Source organism: Cuculus canorus, chromosome 9 (genome assembly GCF_017976375.1).
Source record: "Cuculus canorus isolate bCucCan1 chromosome 9, bCucCan1.pri, whole genome shotgun sequence".
Lineage (NCBI taxonomy): Eukaryota > Metazoa > Chordata > Aves > Cuculiformes > Cuculidae > Cuculus > Cuculus canorus.
The window spans coordinates 12,190,899-12,208,779 of NC_071409.1; the positions used below are offsets into that span (position 1 = coordinate 12,190,899).

General features: G+C 41.5%; 1 protein-coding gene across 3 annotated transcripts in view; it reads left to right on the plus strand.

Annotated features, from left to right (window-relative positions):
* Positions 1-257: 257 nt before the first annotated feature.
* Positions 258-17,881, plus strand: part of ATP13A3 (ATPase 13A3) — a 60,553-nt gene continuing 42,929 nt past the window's right edge. For 2 of the 3 annotated variants that reach the window (XM_054075051.1, XM_054075055.1), the window contains exons 1-2: positions 258-424; positions 1,420-1,542. The gene's annotated coding sequence lies outside the window, so the exon portion shown is untranslated. Of the gene's footprint in view, positions 446-1,419; positions 1,543-17,881 lie in introns of all 3 variants that reach the window. The other variant, XM_054075054.1, reaches the window with a different exon arrangement.

Below are 17,881 nucleotides of genomic sequence, written 5' to 3' on the forward strand. Positions count from 1 at the left end.
CCTTCCATATCTGTGCTCTCCTAAGGCCATTGCCCCCATCACCCTCCATAGCTGTGATCACCACAGCCATCACGTCCCATAGTCATGGCCCTCCATAGCCATGCTCCTTCCATCCCCGTGGCCTCCCCGGCCATCACCCCCACACCCCTTCCTCCCCTGACCCCCACCCAAGCCCCGCCCCCCCGGGAGGCCCCGCCCCCCGCCCTTCCGGCGCGTGCCGCGGGGTGGGGCCGTGGCGTCACTTCCGCCCCCCCGCCCAGCGCGGCCGGCGCGTGTAGCGGGTTGGCGGCGGATCCGGTCGCGCCTCACGCGGCAGCCGCGGGCGCGCGCCGGGCGGGCGGGGAGGGGCGGGGGACGAGCCGGTCCCGCTCCGGTCCCGGTCCCGCGCCCGCCCCGCCGGCATGGGGCTCAGCTGAGGCCGCCGGTGAGTGCGGCGGCGCGGCAGGTGAGGGAGGGTCCGCGGGCCTCGCCCGGGGCCTCCCACCCTGCGCCCGCCTCTCCGCGCCGGTGCCCCGCGGGGCTCGGCTCCAGGGCTTTGGCGGGGCCGCCGCATTCCCCCGCGCCGCTCGCTGCGGGGCCCGGGGAGGGGCGGGGCGGACGGGCCGTGCCGGTCCCGCACACGTGCGGCGCCTCCCGGGGCTCCGCGGCCCGCCCCGGCCCGGCCCCCCGGCTGCGGCAGGGTCCGGCTGCGCTTCTCCCGCCGGCTCTGCCCGGGTTTCGGCCCCGCCTGCGAGTGCTGGGCTCCCAGCGGCGGCGGGATCGGTGGGGAGCGGCAGGGCTGCTGTGCCGGAGCGACACCTGGCCCGGCTGGGCACGAGGCGACGAGCCGGTGCCTTCTCCGTGTGCCCGCGGGAGGGTCGGTGCCTTACCCTGCGGCTGACAGAGGTTATGGAGCGCTGCTCGGTACAGTGATCTCGCTCTGCAAGCACCTCTGACAAGCGCTGCTCCCCCCTGGGTCGTAGGTGTTCAGGGATAAACAGCTATCAGGTGAATCGAACGCTGGCAGTTGAAAAGGAATTGATGCTTAAAGTAAAGAGGAAGAACTTGAGCATCTGCAGAACTGGCTCTAAAAGCTTGTTTCTATCACAAGTGCTCTACCACAGGTGCTGTGGTTGGAGGATGCTTTTGGAACCATTTGGGAAGCTGTGTCTCCCTGAGCTGAGATAGCATCACCTCCAGCAGTGGGAGATGGTTAACTCTGAACTGCTCTAACCTGGGTGCTTCTGGTTGTCTGGCCCCACCAACTGCTCCCTGTGCATCTGAGCTTGCTAAGAATTCTATTCGGGTTTTATAATTCGTTAACATGTTTTGTTTGCTGTATGCACTTGTTGGACTATACAGTATTTTCTTAGCTAGGGTAAGTAAGATTAAGTTTCCTTTAGCCTATTCATTCCTCTGATGGTATTTTTTTTATTGCAGGTGACTCAGCCGCTGTATGTATGAGGTTTGTCCACACACTGGCTCTTCAGACAGATTAGCTACATCTTTCTGCCATCAGCTCCATCTCATCTGAAAGAATTTCTAATTTTACCTTTTATTAAGGTAAAACTGACTTCTGCACAACACTATTCTCTCATGTAGAATATTGGTTTCCTTGAACCTGTGGAGAAACAGCTTTTTTTTGGCGTTATTTAAATAACTTGTAAATCAGGCCCTTATGAACTTTGTGTCCATGTAGCAGTATCATCGGAGACAGCAGTAGTTCTTGATCGCGTATGCCCTGCATAAATTTTTTTCTTGGTATGTAGGCTGACAGTAAGGGCTACGTAGTGCTAGTTTTGTAAGATTCTTTTTCCTGTTGGCTGATTACAAATACAACTTGACAAAGTTTGAAAAAGATGTGCTATGTAAATTTTTGACTGTATAATTGAATTGGAAATGTATTGATACTGACCGAACTCTCCTGCCTTCTGACTTGTAAAAAGCGTATCTTTAAGATGGCTTGGTAAAATAAAACTGTTGTGTATTGTTGATGTAGCCATCTGTGAGGATGAACACTAGCTTCTGGCAGCATGGAGTGTTGCAGCATGAGTGCCTAGGTCAGCAAGGAAAGACTGTGCTCCGAAGTACTTCGCTTTTAAAGCGCTTCAGAAAATGGATAAGAGAGGTCTTGTTAACTTTGGTTTTGGCCAAAGCTGACTGTCCATGCCCCAAGGAGGAGAAAGTGGTGAAAGGGATCCAAGAAGTTCTGCAGATGCTGTCTCCAGTGGAGCTGCTGGACAGCAGCTACCACCTTCCTGAACACTGCCCAGGAGCAGTAGTGCTGTTAAAGCTATTCCACTCAGTCTCTTCCAGTAGCACTGTAGACTTTGAGCTTATTACATGCTCACTCTTTAACTAGTTGTCTTCTAGAATCTTTTATCTGTGCCTCTATTTCTTCGTTCTTTCTCCTCAAGGGAGGGCTTGATGACTTGGACAGGCACTAATTATTCCTACCCTGAAGAGAGAGGGGTGAAAGGTCCTAGCTGCCTGGTCAGGCCACGTGCAATGCCTGGCAAGGAAGTGTGGGGGCTGCCTAGCAGGGAGAGAAGTTGCGTCATGGTGGCTAAGTATGATTGAGAAACTTTGTGATTCAGTCCTGTGCTAATGTGCCATGTGACAGGCATGGTGCATCAGACAAGCTGTTTTACTATAGTCCTAATAAATTGTTTTTAAAAAAGAAATTTAAAAAATCTGTGTTGACATGGACCCCTCAGATTAATTTTCTCATATGCCTCAAGGAGTATATATCCTCACTATCTTCTGTGGGGAGTATAAAACTGTCAGCAAGGCACAGATTTTCAGTGGTATGGAGACAAATTCTGTTTATTCTTTGCGAGTAAAATACCTTTTTATTGTTAAAACCAGGTCTGAGTGGGTTATCCAGATCATGGAGGAAATCTCTACTAGAACTGGGAGCTGACATGGAAAGGCCATGTTTTGATGAAGCATTTTAATCATTGCACCCTTGTTCCTTTTTTCTGGGAACCTTCCGATACAGTTTGCTTTATTACTGTAAAATACCAGTGATGGATTACTTTGACTTGGCTTATCCAAGGTGTGTTGTAGAAGCTATTACTTGTGATGGGAGAAATCTCCCAGTTGAGTGTCATTCTTGACAATCTTTAAGACTGGGTCAGGGAGAACTGTTTTAACACTTTCCTCTCTAAGTGGCTGTCCGGTATCAATCTGATAGTAGCTGTCATGGAAGGAAGAGGTTTCATTCTGTTAATACCTTCTGAAATAAAATTCTTCAACTACTCTAAAGCTTAGGGTTTTGGAAATTAGAAAAAGGGGCTTCCTTAAATTTCTTTTCTCAATGCCCAAATGGTATCAACATAATGTAACAATGTATACTTCTACAGTTAGATTTAGGCTTGTCCTTTGGATGGCTTAAAGACGTCCAGTGGAGAACTGGATGTGTATGTAAGTGTATGCCTTTTTTTACCAGTCTCCACGGCAGGGCATCTAGTACAGCCTGCTTTAGGTCTGTAGGCAAGGTATGTGTAAATAAGTAGGCCTTGCATTCTTTCAGTGGTGAAGACAACCCGATATTCTGACTAGTGCTTGGATCTGTTTATGTTTAGCACGGGAGAGTTGATACAAACCAAATCCTAGTTCAAAAAATCCTCATTTCCCAATTAGACATTTTAAAAGGTATTTAAAATAACAGTAATGCTGAAGTGTTTCCCTTTCACTGTTACATAATGAGCTAAATATAGTTTTCATTCATTAAAAAAGCTACTTCCTTTGTTAAATAATCTGCTTAGCAGAGAACAAAAGTTCAGTTTATAGTAAATTATAGTTGTATTATAGCCTTAAGTCTGACACCTTTATTCCTAATTGAAGTAAGACTATAAACTTTAATCTTTGGTAGCTGAAAGGCAGGCTTAAATGAATAAGGATGGGTGATTCACAGTAGCTATTCAGCAATTATGGATGTGATCTACATGAAAATCTGAAGTGCTGTGTCTTGCTGCTCCTTTTCTAAAACACAAAACTTCAGCGCTAGCTGCATGGAGCACGGGGCATGGATTGGGATTGGGGAAGTGTCTCCGTGGCTGTGGAGTCTAGCTGCTTGCTCTGAATTGGTGCAGTGTCAGCCGTAGCATTTGTAATTCTATCAGTCCAACCAGAATAGCTGTGTTTTGCATTCATTCTGCATTTTAATTTTTTCATTGTGTATTTTTCCTTTGAAAAAATTTAGCTTTTTTTTTTTTGTGGTTCTGGTTTGTTAGAATTGTGGCATTGAATTGCTCATTTTAGAGCCATTGTCCCTCTTGTCCCTCTTTGCAGAAGGACAAGGTACTGGAAATGATAGCAAGTCTATCACTGCTTCCATTGGATTGAGATTTTATGTGGTATTTAAGACTAAAAGACCATCCTTCAAAATCAAAATACCTAATTCTCTTTCTGTTTTGACCTTTATCAAAGTTATGTGATGGTGATACTTTCAGTTTAGAAAGCACATGCAGCAATGAAAATGGCAGCTTCTTTAAATTTTATTCTAGCTAGAGCGTGTCAAAATGAAAGGTGATAAGTGACAGCGGCTGTGAAATCAAAGCTCATGATCCTTATAAAGGGTAGGAGAAGGAACAGCAAAAAGGGAAGACTTTTGAGAAAGAGGAAAAAGTAGTAAGAACAACTTATATTATGAGCTCTTACTGACTTTGGATGCTAGGAAAAAATCTAGGTAGAGCGTGAAAGTAAGTTGCATTACAAAGAACATGTATAAAAGAATAGCAGAGACAGATATTGTAAGGGCCAAAGTGCATATGGGTTTGCAGTTAGCAAGAGGCATAAAAGAGGCATAAAAGCTAGCAAGATTCCTGTGGAAGTATGCTAATCGCAGGAGGAAGATTGGAAAATGTCTTTTGACTCAGTGGAGAACATGCATATCTACAGAGAGTACAGAACATTTTAAGTGCTCAGTGCCTGTTTTGCTGGTTCTCTCTAACAAATTGTCGTGTAAGTGCCTAATCTTATTAATACTTGTGATGAGGTTGTACTTTACACTAGAGTGTAGTTCTGTTAGGTATTCCCATGTCAGCTGGCCCTAATAAGCTTTGCTGTACGATTCTCGTAACAACTCAAAAAAAGCAAAAATATTATCTAGAAATATTCAGAAGCACTAGGAGTCTGGCAAAGGAATCTGCAGAAAGTAATTGTGAAAGAGAGCAGAGGAAGAGGAGTTAAGTCTCACAGTTCACTTTCATTTTTTCCCATCTTTTGAGATTAATAAGTAAACATTCTCAAGTTTTCAAACTTCTCAAGAAAACATTCTCATGTTTTCAAGTGCTTAGAATATAACTATGAGAAGGATAACAGCATCAACTGATTTGTGGGAAAACTATTTGTTTTAAAGGGAAAACCTTTTTACTGCAGAGCAGAAGGTTTTGTGGCTCTGGCAGAAGCACTGGAAGTCTTGTCTCCTGATAGATTGATTTATTTGTTTAATAAGATTCTCCACATTTTAATGACCTCATAAGTAAGGAGATGTGATCTGGGAAAAGTGGTCTAGGAGATGTGCGAAACTGGGTAGAGAACAGTAATTATTGATTCACTGTTGAAATGAGAGGTTATGTTGAAGGGTTCTGTCCTGGATATGGTTGCCTTTAGTGGAAGCATCAGTCAACTGACTGATTAAATGTGCTTATTAAATTCTCAGGTACACGATGAGAGTTCAGAATGACCTGAAAAATAGGGTGAAATTCAATAGGGACAAATGCAGAGTACTGCACTGAGACAGGAATTATCAGCTCTGCAGATGCAGAGTGAGGAATTGCTGGTTAGGTTCTAGAAAACCTAGACCTGGGGGTGTACTGGATCACAAGTTGAATATGAGTCAGTGTCATGCTGTTTGCAGAAAAGGCAAATATCTCACTGGGGTGTTTAAACAGCACTGTTGTCTGTGAGATGTACAGTCTAAGACCATCAGCTTTATTTGCTGTTGGTATGTTCTACATGTACAAACAACATCTGGTTTGGGTGCCAAAATTCAAGGAGAATTTGGACCACTTGGAAAGAGTTCAGAGGAGGGAAATACAAATGATCAGAGTTTGAGGAAACACCATAAAGATGGAAGAAAATCCAAGTTATTTTGGCAAGAGGTGAGAAGGATAATGGGAATGTAAGAAATTGCAAGTATTTAGAAGTTTTGTTGGAAGGAAATACTGTTTTTGATGACCATGGTGGGCATGTTGAAATGGGATTAAGTTTCATCAAGGAAAACAGTGATTAAGCTTTTACTTTGTCAGAGTGAAGATAGTGCTTTAAGAAGTGTTTTATTGGTGTCCATTAGGAACAGGTTTGTGTTTTGACAAAGGTGAATATAGTTGATTTAGATGGTAAGTAGACTAAACTCTCTGTTGGTGTCCCTTTCATCTAATTTTATAGGATTCTAGTTTTAGTTTGTGTCAAGTTTGGGCTAAGGAGGGGGCAGTGCACAGGGTTCTTTTTGTACTTTGCTTGGTCGTATCAAGCGAGTGTAGACCTTTTGTGGGTTCAAGTGACTAGATCGTGGTGGTTCTGTTGATTTGGAAAGGTTCAGATGACTAGATCGTGGTGCTTCTATTGATTTGGAACCACGGTATTCTGGTGTTACTCTTTACTCTGGGTTACTGCCTCTTGCAAATGCTGTAAGTTTTCTTGTGCTGTCAGGAAGTTCTAAACCTCTGTGATGGAGGTAGTAGAGGATGGCAAGGACTGTGTGCGTATCTTCAGTGTAGCTGAGCATTAAGGTATTTTCAATAATTTTTGTAATCTTAGTAAGTTCAAATTACTATTTTAGACTCAGTGGTAATCCTAATGCTTCTGATCAGTGCTTAGAAAGGTCCACATTTGGCTTTGAGGCTCTTTTTGAGTGACACAGACTTTGGTGTATTCACCATTACAGGGGGCCTAAGTGAGGATGGACAGATTTCAAAGTGGAAAGACCAACTCTGAGTCTAGCCATGCTGTAATTCATCATTATTTTCATGCACTCTTATAATTGCTTTCAATTGTCTACAGTAGACTGCATGACAAAACAAAGGATCCAACTATTCCTTCTGTCTCAGTGATTGATATGTAAGATAACTGGAATGTGTGGAAACGTTTACATTAATGCTGTTCGTTTTGCTATAATACTATGTCTCCGAATTAATGAAGAGAAGTACAGTTATGCTTGTGAACTCTGGCCTTTAGATCTGCCACAGCGTTCAATGTCAACAATAGCAGGTGCTTATCTTCTGGAGGATACATTTAATGCGGTAGTAGATAGCAGGAGCTGAAAGTTCAGTGATGTAGGTAAAGGTTGGCCTCTGACGTGTTGATGATATGGTGTGTTGGCAGTTACATTGTGTTACCTGTCTGACTTTACCTTCACCCTGTAATAGTATTTATGGAACTGTACAGCTTTTAGGTACAGATGAATTTCCTGAAAAGTCCAATTACTGTTGAATTACTGAGGATTTTTTTTCTCTGAGCAGCAGAATAGTTTTTCTTACCTCTGTTTCTCAAACAGGGGAACTGGGTTTATGTTAGAGGAGTGAAGGAAACTTAACAGATCTACCCTTGTCATGAAGTTGTGAAGGCTTGATCCACAAAAAAGTTTAGCGTTTTGAGATGGTGTGGCAGGTGAACCCTTCTCAGGCTGGGAAACCAAAATGCTGCCAATATGGGCCACGCGCATCTTAGAGCAAGGCAGTAAACCCTGGCTCTGGTCCTCTGCTCCTGTGCACACTTGAAAGGGAGTAGCAGTTGCTGACTTTAAGAGCCATGTAACACCCCCAAAGACTGGGAAACTTCAGCCGATGAGGAACGAGTATGACCACGGATCGGATTTGAATTAAGGTATAAATGGAGTCTGCCAGAGGACTCTCTTGAGCTGGTCTTATTTGGAGCAGCAAATCTGCAGATGGGGACTCTCCCCGTGTGTATGGATGCTGTCCAAGGAAACACGCTGGGGTTGAGCATCCTGGCATTATAGGTTGTGCATTCTGTTTCATTGTTCTAAGCTTAGAGTTGCCTTTAGTTGTGCAGTAATAACTCCTGACTAACATTCCTAAACCTGTTGTGGTGTGACGTTCATCGCAGTCTTTGTAGAATAGCTTTTATTGAAACATATTTTCTTCTTGATTAACAGCTACATTTGTGACATTAAATTGGTGTTTGGAATATATCCTTTGGCTGTTTTTTTGACCATTACACTTCTGCAACAGAGGTTCTTGACATGTACTTTCCTGCATCATAGCTGTGCTTTACTGCTAGAGGCAATCTACGGAGCCTTAATACTGACGGCATTGAAGGTCTGTGGTGTGAAAAGGAGTAATGGTTTTGACTCCACTTTGGACAGCCAGGCTTTAAATGCAAATAGTGTGCCAAGAGTGGATGAAATACGGCTTCTGCCTATTTGTCGTTTTGTACAGTTGTACTGCTGTGGCACTTACCTGGTGCTTGGGTGAGATCAGCTCGTGGTGAAGGATGCGTGTCTGGAGCAGAGGCAGATGTAACATGTCTGAGTGAACAGAAGTACTGGAGAACTTGTGCAGTTGCTGCAAGTTGAAAGTGTACTTGGGCTCCTCACTTTCTGTGTTTTGTTAGTTCACTTACAAGTTTTATTTTTTCTTTGAAATATAATTTACATTATCTTATGGCCATGTCTTTTCCAGCAGAAGTAGCTTTACTATAGAAATAAACAGACAAAAATGTAGGAACACACAACTCCTGACCACACAAATTGTCTGCCTTCTGCAGGGGGACACTGCAATGAGAAATAACTTATGGTCTCATCAGCTTAATGTAATTGATACTTGTAGGGTGCAAATGTAGATATTCTCATACAGCTTTTCCCTGTGCCGCCCTTTCCTTTATCTAGCAACATCCCTTCCCTGGAGACACAAGCTTTTGTCAGAAGCAAGACTGTTGGCATAATTGCATTCTGAGTATGCGTTAGGAAGGATTTTTGTGCCTTGAGCTGGTACTGGTATTCAAATACCATTTGTAATACCAATTCTTAGCCTGCGGTCATTTCAGTAGTGATTATCTGATGGGCTAAATTGCTGCTGGCTCTGCTGGAGATTGGTGGTCCATGTAACTCTGTTGGTAGAATGGATCATAGGAGTGTTTTGCTCAGGTTTCAGTGAGAAATATTTTGAATTTGCATAGTCTGCATCTGGCATGTGGAGCAAATGATGAGTGCTTCAGTTTCTCCTGCTTGCTGTTATCCTTTGATGGCATGTCTAGGAAGCAATAGTATATTAAATGCCATAATTGTCTGTCCAGCTGAAGACAGGTATCGTTTGTTTTATGTAACATCAGTAGGTGTGGTAGGAGAATTTACGTGGACTGGAGTGCAACAGCGAGCTACTGTGAATAGAAGCTGCATCAAACTGAGAATGTTTTGCTGTGCACCCTGAGAAAATGCTTTCTGTTGACCTTATTGCTAAATTGAAGTAGCTCACCTTTTGTAAAGCTCATTTTCCTTGGAGACTGTATTTTTTTTATATTGTGGACATTGAGCTATACCCAGGCAGTTGGGTTTGCTAAGTTCATGGGCAGTGTTTTGTGGTGAATCATCTGCTTGGTGTTTCACTATATCCTCCCATTTCATCTTTTCTAGATTCCTGAAGTGTATGTTTTACATCTGTGCTTTCCTCCATCAGGGAACATCCTCATTCTTTGGATGCTATTTTTGATTTTAGCCAAGTTTAGTATTTCTTAATTTTGAAAGTGTGGTAGTGTATTTATTAAATACAGCTATGAAAATGGGCTTTATGCCTATAACATCAGCTTGAAGGTAAAAATACAAGAACTTGTGGCTGATTCCCTTCTTAATGTTCCACAGAAATAAGGTAGTATTCAGAGCTTCAGTATTTTTAAAAACTTTTTGATTCTTTTGCTTTCATTCAGATAAAGTAGTTGCTTGTGAATTTCCTGAGTGCTGTGGCCAAGCAGAAACCAAAGTGCATATTCATAAACTGAGTCATGACGGTATTTGAATTGGGTCTTTCTTAAGTTCTTTTGTTCAACCTTGATAAATTAAGGCATTTTAAAGAACTCTGTTAGGTGATTGGTTTGTTTGTTTGTAGTTAAGTTAATGTCTATCTGAAAGCTGCATGTGTGGATTTCTAGCTATTAATCACACTGGTTTACTAAGTGTCTTGGATGAAGCCTACTGCTCTGGAATCTGTCTACTCTACTGCATTTTATGTAAGGAGCATACAAATTTGAGGACTCTGCAGAGCCTCTGCAAGGGGTTCAGTTTGTGCTTAAGTCTTATAATTCACTTGAAATTTCACGGTGAGCTGTCAGCTTTAACAGAGATGCCCTGGGGTTACTTTTATGTAAAATGAATGTCCATGCCCTCTTCCATTGTGTAGAGAGCTAAGCTGAAAAAAACATTGCATACTTTGTGTTTAAAATGTCTTCAGATGTATTGTGGGCTCTGCCCTTGATCCTTTTGCTGTGAGGTGTGAAGTGTAAGACAAGGATGGGTATTTGCATGCTATGGCACTATCTGAAGTAGAAATGTTAGCTTCATGCCATAAAACAGAAATCCAGAAAGACCTGTGCTTATCAGAAATGGCATGTAGGGATAGTCCTGGTGCCAGCTTTTCCTGCTCTAAAAAGATTTCAGTAATCTGGGAGTTGATGAGGAATTTAGTGCCTATGTAATGTCCAGTGTAATTCCTTGATGACTTACAAGAAGTCATTAAAATATTTGTTTTAAAGCTGTTATCTTGTGAGCTGCCATTGTTTGGGTGTTCTTTTATGAAAATATATTGGGTATGACTGTGGAAGTCACCTTGTCAGGGCCACCTAGAGCCAGTTACCCAAGACATGTCTGCATGAAATGTGTATTTGTCTGATATACGTAATGATATTTAATGCTTCTATTCCATAGATTATCTTTTTAAATATCAGCACTTAGTGTAACCAGCAGGTGCTCCTAGAAGCTTGTGACTTCTCTTCTGCGCACCTACAAAGGCTGAGTATGTATGAGAGATAACATACACTTCTGCACTTGGAGAATGGTTTTAAACTAATCTTAATTACCTATTTGTGTTGTATACTATTTTCTAATTTATTGGTGCCATTAACGTGTTATTGTCCATGTGCAAATTCTGATCGGAAGTGAGACATTGTCAGAAAGATACATAGCAGAACTGTGGAACTGCTGACAAGGGTGGTCAGAAGTATGGAGTGACCTCTGTAAGGGAGGCTGTTAGTTCTTCCTATGTGGAGAGAAGAGAACTAAAGGGTTGGGGGTACAACAGTTTATAAAAGAATCACAGTTGGCAGGGAGGGAGTAAATAAGGAGTGGCTTAACTGTCCCTTCAGGAGCAAGAAGTGCGAGGCTTCAGCTGAAACTAGTAGATTGAGGGTCAAAATAAGGGGAAAAAAAAATGCTTCCCTGTGAGCTCAGGAGTTTTTTGCAGGATGTCGGCAAGATTAAAATGTGCCCAAAAATAATTTAAACTTTTCACAAGAATCCACTTAGTATTAAATCAGATGATTTGATACTTGATTCACAAAGCTCTTGGACTGCAAGTCACTGAGGTTGGAGAGAGTCTACTGGGAAATGTCATTATCAAACTCTACCCCTGGTGTTTCTTTGCTGCCCTTCACCTTGCCAGGCTAAGGGCGCATTTGATCTGACCTTTTGGCAGACTGTTATTTTGTAGCTCTATTTGCCTTCAGCCAGGCTTTCTATTCTTTGGTTACTTTCCTTCAATGGGTACAGAGTAAATGCTACTTATCAATTTAATGTATGTGAAGATGGTGGCAATTCTTAACAGTTCTTTCTTTAGAAAGCCGATCTCTGACTGAGAGAGTTGACGTTGTTCAGTCTTGAGAAGAGAAAGCTCTGGGACGACCTTAGAGCAGCATTCCAGTAGTTAAAATAAGCCTACAGGAAAGCTGAGGAGGGGCTCTTTATCAGGGAGTGCAGAGACAGGATGAAGGGGAATGGTTTTAAGCTGAAGTAGGGTACATTTAGATTAGATAGAAAGATTAGAAGAAGTTTTTTACTGTGAGGGTGGTGAAGCACTGGCACAGGTTGCCCAGAGAAGCTGTGGAAGCTCCATCCTTGGAGATGTTCAAGGCCAGGCTGGATGAGGCTTTGAGCAGTCTGATCTAGTGGAAGATGTCCCAGCCCATGGCAGAGGGCTTGGAACTGGACGATCTTTAAGGTCCCTTCCAACTCAAACCGGTCTATGGTTTAACAGAACCCAAGGCTGATGGGGTAATCTGAGCAGAGTATCTGCACCAGAGGTATCCCTGAAGAGGCTGCTTCTGAATATTTGGCCAGACAGTTACATCTCGGTAGCACGATAAAAAAAGTTTATAGGCTAGGAAAGAAAAAAAAAAAAATCTAAAAATGGTAGCTCAAATGCAGTCGTAAATATTGCTCTAGGCATGATACATTAAAGGAGGCTTTCTCCTTTTAGATAAGCGTGCAGGATAAAAGTTAACTTTACATGGAGTGACAGCCAAAATCTAATAGTTACCAGAAGAAGCAAGCAAAGACCTTTACTGAATGTTATCAGTGCTGAGAAGATTGTGGCAGTCGAAGGGAGATCACGTGTCAGATTTTTGCAGTCCATTTCTGTTATACGGAAGATGTCTGCCACTGCTGATGCTGTGGAAATCATTCCCAAGAGGTATACAAGTGCTGCAAAATGTCATTTGGACTGAGCTATTTAAGGCAATGATGGAACATATTGTGGTAGGCTGCTGTGAGTTCATTTAATTTCATAGATTGTAGAAGCCCTTCTCTGAGGCATAACCATTCAGTAAATTGCTAAAGCACTTCTGGGTTTGTAGGGCTTCTCTGAATGACTGGGACATGGTAGCTAGATGGACATGGGCCAAAGTTTACGTTACAGACATGGAGGAATTGAGCTAAATTTGAGTACCGTATGTCTGTTCTCTTATTGTCTTTATCTGATTTGAGTTCATGGACATAGTGTGTAACTTTTCCCCCTTGGTTTTCCCGTCTTACCTCATATGGTAGCTCTGAGAGTAAATGAATCATTTTTAGGAGCTAAGCTGTCAAGTTGTATAAATTCCTGTGCATAAGAAAAACATCTCCTATAGCAGTCTTATCTCGGAATCAAACTTGATTGCAGATTTTTCTGTTACTTATTTCAGTTACTAGAATTTGATCAAGTCAAATAAGATGTTCTGCTTAACATCTTTAAATTGTTTTAAATTCTTGATACAATCTTTCAACTTAATTTTTGGTGTTATGTGATACTTTGAGTTGTAGCAATTTTTCATCCCTTGTATTTCTGTTGATGGGTGGGTTGGTTGTACACAGGAAGAGCTCTTTCCATGAAGAGTTTCTGATCCAACTAAACTGACTGTGCCACATGCTTAAGATTTTGTATCAATCTTTTATGACTTTTGTAAAAAAAAAATGTATTCACGTGAACATTAGAAACCCCAGTTTAAGTCCTGAAGTTCAACCTGTTTGCATGGATAGATTTCCTAACAGAATTTTTAGAAGTGAGGATAGTTTGGTGCTATTTCTGTTAATCTGGAAGATACTGTGTGTGTATTTAGCGGTCACAGAGTTGGATCCTTAAGAATTCTTAAGTTTTATGTGATGACTGCGGGAATGTGTGAAGAAATACTACTGTGTTGTCTCAGAATGCTCAACTGAATGCAACGAAAGGTACTAAGTCATACTTAAAATGGGAAAGAAAAAAAAGATGCTGAAGCAGATTGCTTCCTTATGATGAGTATGACTGGTTCTCTAACTATGCTATAGTCATAGCTGTTGAGCAAACAAAAATTAAATGTCCAGCCTTCAGAAGAAAGTTCATCTCTTGTGATTGGTTTGGTTATGCTTGAATGATCTCCTTGTAGGTGAACAGAAATTTGATTCAAATGTTCTTGTGTTAACCTCAAAAATATTTTCCAAGAATTTAAGAGGAAGAGGAAGAAAAGTCATCGCCTCCTTTTACTGACCATCCATACTACAAAAGCAAGTATATCCCAGGAAGCAGATACTCTACATTGTACAATAAGGCAGCAGCCACACAGGAAAGGTTGGGCTCTTGGCACAGCCCCCGAGGGGAAATGCTTCCTTGAAAGGACCCATTGTTGCTGGTCTGGGTCTTCAGACTTCCAGTTCTCCTCTAGAATACTTGCAGTTCTCTTGGTGCTGGCATGGGGCATCTTTGCCATCTCCATTATCTGACCATAATAGACTTGGTTATTTAATCAAAGGGAAGAACTGAGTAAAGTTCACGCTTCATGTGAGAAAGGAACGTCCTTTTGGAAACAGTTTCAGCACTCAGCTATTGAAAACTTATGCTGGGTGTAATGGCACCATGCCTTACCCAAGTTATTTGAAGCGGTTTAACTTTCTCTTCCAAGAATAAATAAAATGTTTCGTTGTCCTTGTTGTCAAAGTCTGTGAATTCTGATCCAAATGTCTGGTATACTCTTCCAAGAAAGGAAAGAAACAATAAGCATCTAAAATAAGTGTATGCGTTATTGGATTCCCTGACTGTGGGACAGATCTTTCCCTTGTGGCAGCCAGGTAGGAGATCCAGAAATCTAGAGAAAACAAGGAAAGACTGTATTTCAGTGTGCCTGAGAGTGGGAACGAGCTTTGGGCAATTTTGTCTTTTGGTGCTTGATTTATCAGTTGAAAATTTTCATTAGCTTGAATAGCTGCTGCTTGAAGTAAGATAAATGAGGTGCCAGTAAGATTAAGTGAAGTGCTTGACCAGCTGTCCTTGATGTGAAAGACTGCTTTCCTAAATTCTCTTTTAACGTGTCTTCACCTTATGTGTGTGCTGTTACGTGAATAATAAATTTTTAAGTGGTCTGAAAATAATCGTCTGAAGACCAGTTAGAAAGTAAGTTTTGAGTGTGGTGTTATAGGCTATAGTACTTTGTTATGATGAATTGCGATACTGAGTTTATTGTTAAATGTAGGATTATCTTTCCTTACTGTAGCATGTATTCTACTATAAACATTGCAATTGCTATTACAGCCCTTGCAAAAAGTATACTTTGCAAAGAATACACTCTACAAATGTAAATACAATTTTGGTTTGGTGATTGTTGGATACAATGGTCTTCCTTAAGCCTAAACACAGAAACAAAAGCTTGTATTATAACAGAAAGCCCAAGATGGGAAGTGATAAAATAGGTATTGAGTGGAGGGCTTTGTTAAAATTTTGCTCGTGTACTTGTAAAATTTCCATGTATTCATTAAACTATTATGTCATTCTTATTGTTAGAACTTAGTTAGTTGACTAAAGTGTTAAGCTTTGTTTGTAGTACAAATTATAACCTGAACTCCTTTCAAAATGTAGCTGGAGGATTTTTGATCTTCCATAGTTCTTTTAGCTTCCGTGTCTTACCCAAGCATTTATTGTATGTTATGTGGATAACTTAGTGTTTAGGTGTTCAGCTGCAAGATACTGGAGAACCACATCGCCTTTCATTCGTGTGAGGTGCGTTTCTCAGACTGAGGGGACCTCTCAAGGAGAGCATCTTTTGTGTTTGTAATGTAGACTACAAACTTGTAAAGATATTGATATGCTAAAATAATACTGAAAGCTTTACAAGTAAATGTACGTGTTTAAGCTCATCATAGCATATGTTGAAGTAAAATGTGCTAACCCTTGTTTTTTCATGGTCACAAATGTGATAGCCTCAGACTTTTGGCTAAGTTGCGTATTGTGTATAAAGTGATCTGTTTCAGATTTTAAGTGGTCTTTGAGTGATGTGGCTTTCATGTTTTGGGGGCTGGTGAAGACAGACTCTCGCACGTGGTGTCAGGCTTGCCAGGTGGTGCAGGAAGTCTCTTAGCATAGTGCTGTAGCTCAGAGGATCCCTTATAGTCTGGGGCGTAGCATAATCTCGTCTCCACAAATCATGGCTGTTATCCTAGGTACTGAGTGGAAATTGTAACCGCAACAGTGGTGCACATCAGAGGAGCAAAAATACCTAGTGCAGGCACACCACTGTACAAAAGTGCCTTGAAGACTGAGAATCAAAAAAAAGAAACTTTAGAAACTCTTTCCTTGGAGGTGTTTGTGAGACTGAGTGAGGGATGATGAGTCCTGATAACAGACTGTTTGGAGGCAAGATGTCATAATGTGGATTTTAGCAAGGTGTTCTTATAAACTTTAAAATAGATTCCTAGCTTTTTTAATTGCAAAACTGTTTCAAAATGGTCCAGTTTTCGTTTTGAGTAGCTACAGGTCCTGCCAATCTGTTTCAAAATCAGCCAGTGCAGATGTTTGAGAAATTTTACCCTGCTTTTATAGATGCTGAAATAGGATCTTATAAGCAAAGGTGAAGGACGAGGAAGTAAATACAGGACTTGGGTCCAAGACACTTAGGGCAGAAGCTCTGGGTGAGCTCTTGAAAAATTGAAATGTTCTGTTCAAGTCTGGGTTTTTTGGTATTGTACTTTAGCGCATGCAGCATGTTGTGTGGTATGGTTTCAGAAGAATGTGCTCCTAAATCTTTCTTTATCTTATTTTTTTTTCTGATCCTTACATCATCTTATCCTTGTGTCCATGTCCATGTATTTATTGGTACAGCACACTTTAAATGAAGTCTGTGTTTTAGATTCAGCCTTTCAGGTATTGTATGTAGAACACATGGGCAGTTGGCATGGACAGGAGCTGCAAGCTGAAGTAGTAATAGCTGATAAGACTTTTCCTTCTATCTTTATAGAAGGAGCTCTATTTAAAAGTATGCTTTCTCTAGAGTGTGATCTCCTAACCTGTACCTAGAACTTCTTTCCTCAGCTGCTGGCAATTCTGACATCAGGTTAAATACTACATATACATTGAAAGCAATGTATTAAATGCAGCTTTGCATGTTCAGTGTTGCCAAGTGTTGTGTAGACCAGGAGGTCTCATTAGCATGATGGCAAAGGAGATCTTGGGTCAAGAACAGGGTTGGGTTTTTTTTCCTCTTTTCTGCTGAGAAATGTTTTGGTGATCCAAGGGGAAGAATGTTCTTAATCTTTCTGGATGAATTTTGAAGAAGCATTTTTATTGTTTTTTACTGCTCATAGTTACTTTGTTTCATATGTATGTGAACATATTATAACCTGCAACTTTTGAAATAAACTTAATATTTTTGGCCTTTGGCCTGAGGTGTGAGTGCAGAACTGTCTTCCAAAGCACTGTCTCCTTGGATGTGCTCCCATGCATCACATGATACTTGTATGATAATGTGGAAAATTGCCTTCTGTGGCACAGCAGAATACTACACCTCTTCTCTGTTAATCTCTTTGTAAAATTAACTTCCATCCTCTTCTGCTAGTAGTCAGCTGTAGCCCGAGTTGTTTTTTCATCTTTCCTAAGAAATCAGATGTATTTTGAAGCTGAATGTGTTCTCGGAATATGTGTTCATACCTCCTCCTGGCCTGTTATTGCTCTACTAGTTTGAGTGGTTCTTCAATTTTTAATTTCGTAACTGCTAGTATGGCAGAGACTGGGCATCAGTTGGTCTTTTGTGTATGTAAAGCAGTTGTTTACTGCCTGTAGGTCATTGCATGGATGCCAAAAATGTTTTCTATAACCCATGGAAGAAATAGTCTTGGTTTGGTAACTGCTTGGAAGGTGTTGGGTATGGCGAGTTACTGGAAGGATAGTAAGCCCTGGTGGTAAACATTACCTTTCTAAGATCTGTTACCTTGCTAGGTTGGTTCCTTCTCATGGTAAAGGGTTGAGAGCGTGGCTCTAAAATGCAGGAAAGCTTCATTTCTGAATGACTGAAATAATGTTTGGCCTTTAATAGTTCCAAAGCGAAACAGGGTTTTTCTGTGTATTGACAGCTAGTCAGGATACAAGTGAAGATGGTGTCTGTCGGCTGCGCAGCAGGCACTGTCCTCGCTTAAGAGCGACTGCTCAAGATACTTTGTAAAATTAGGATC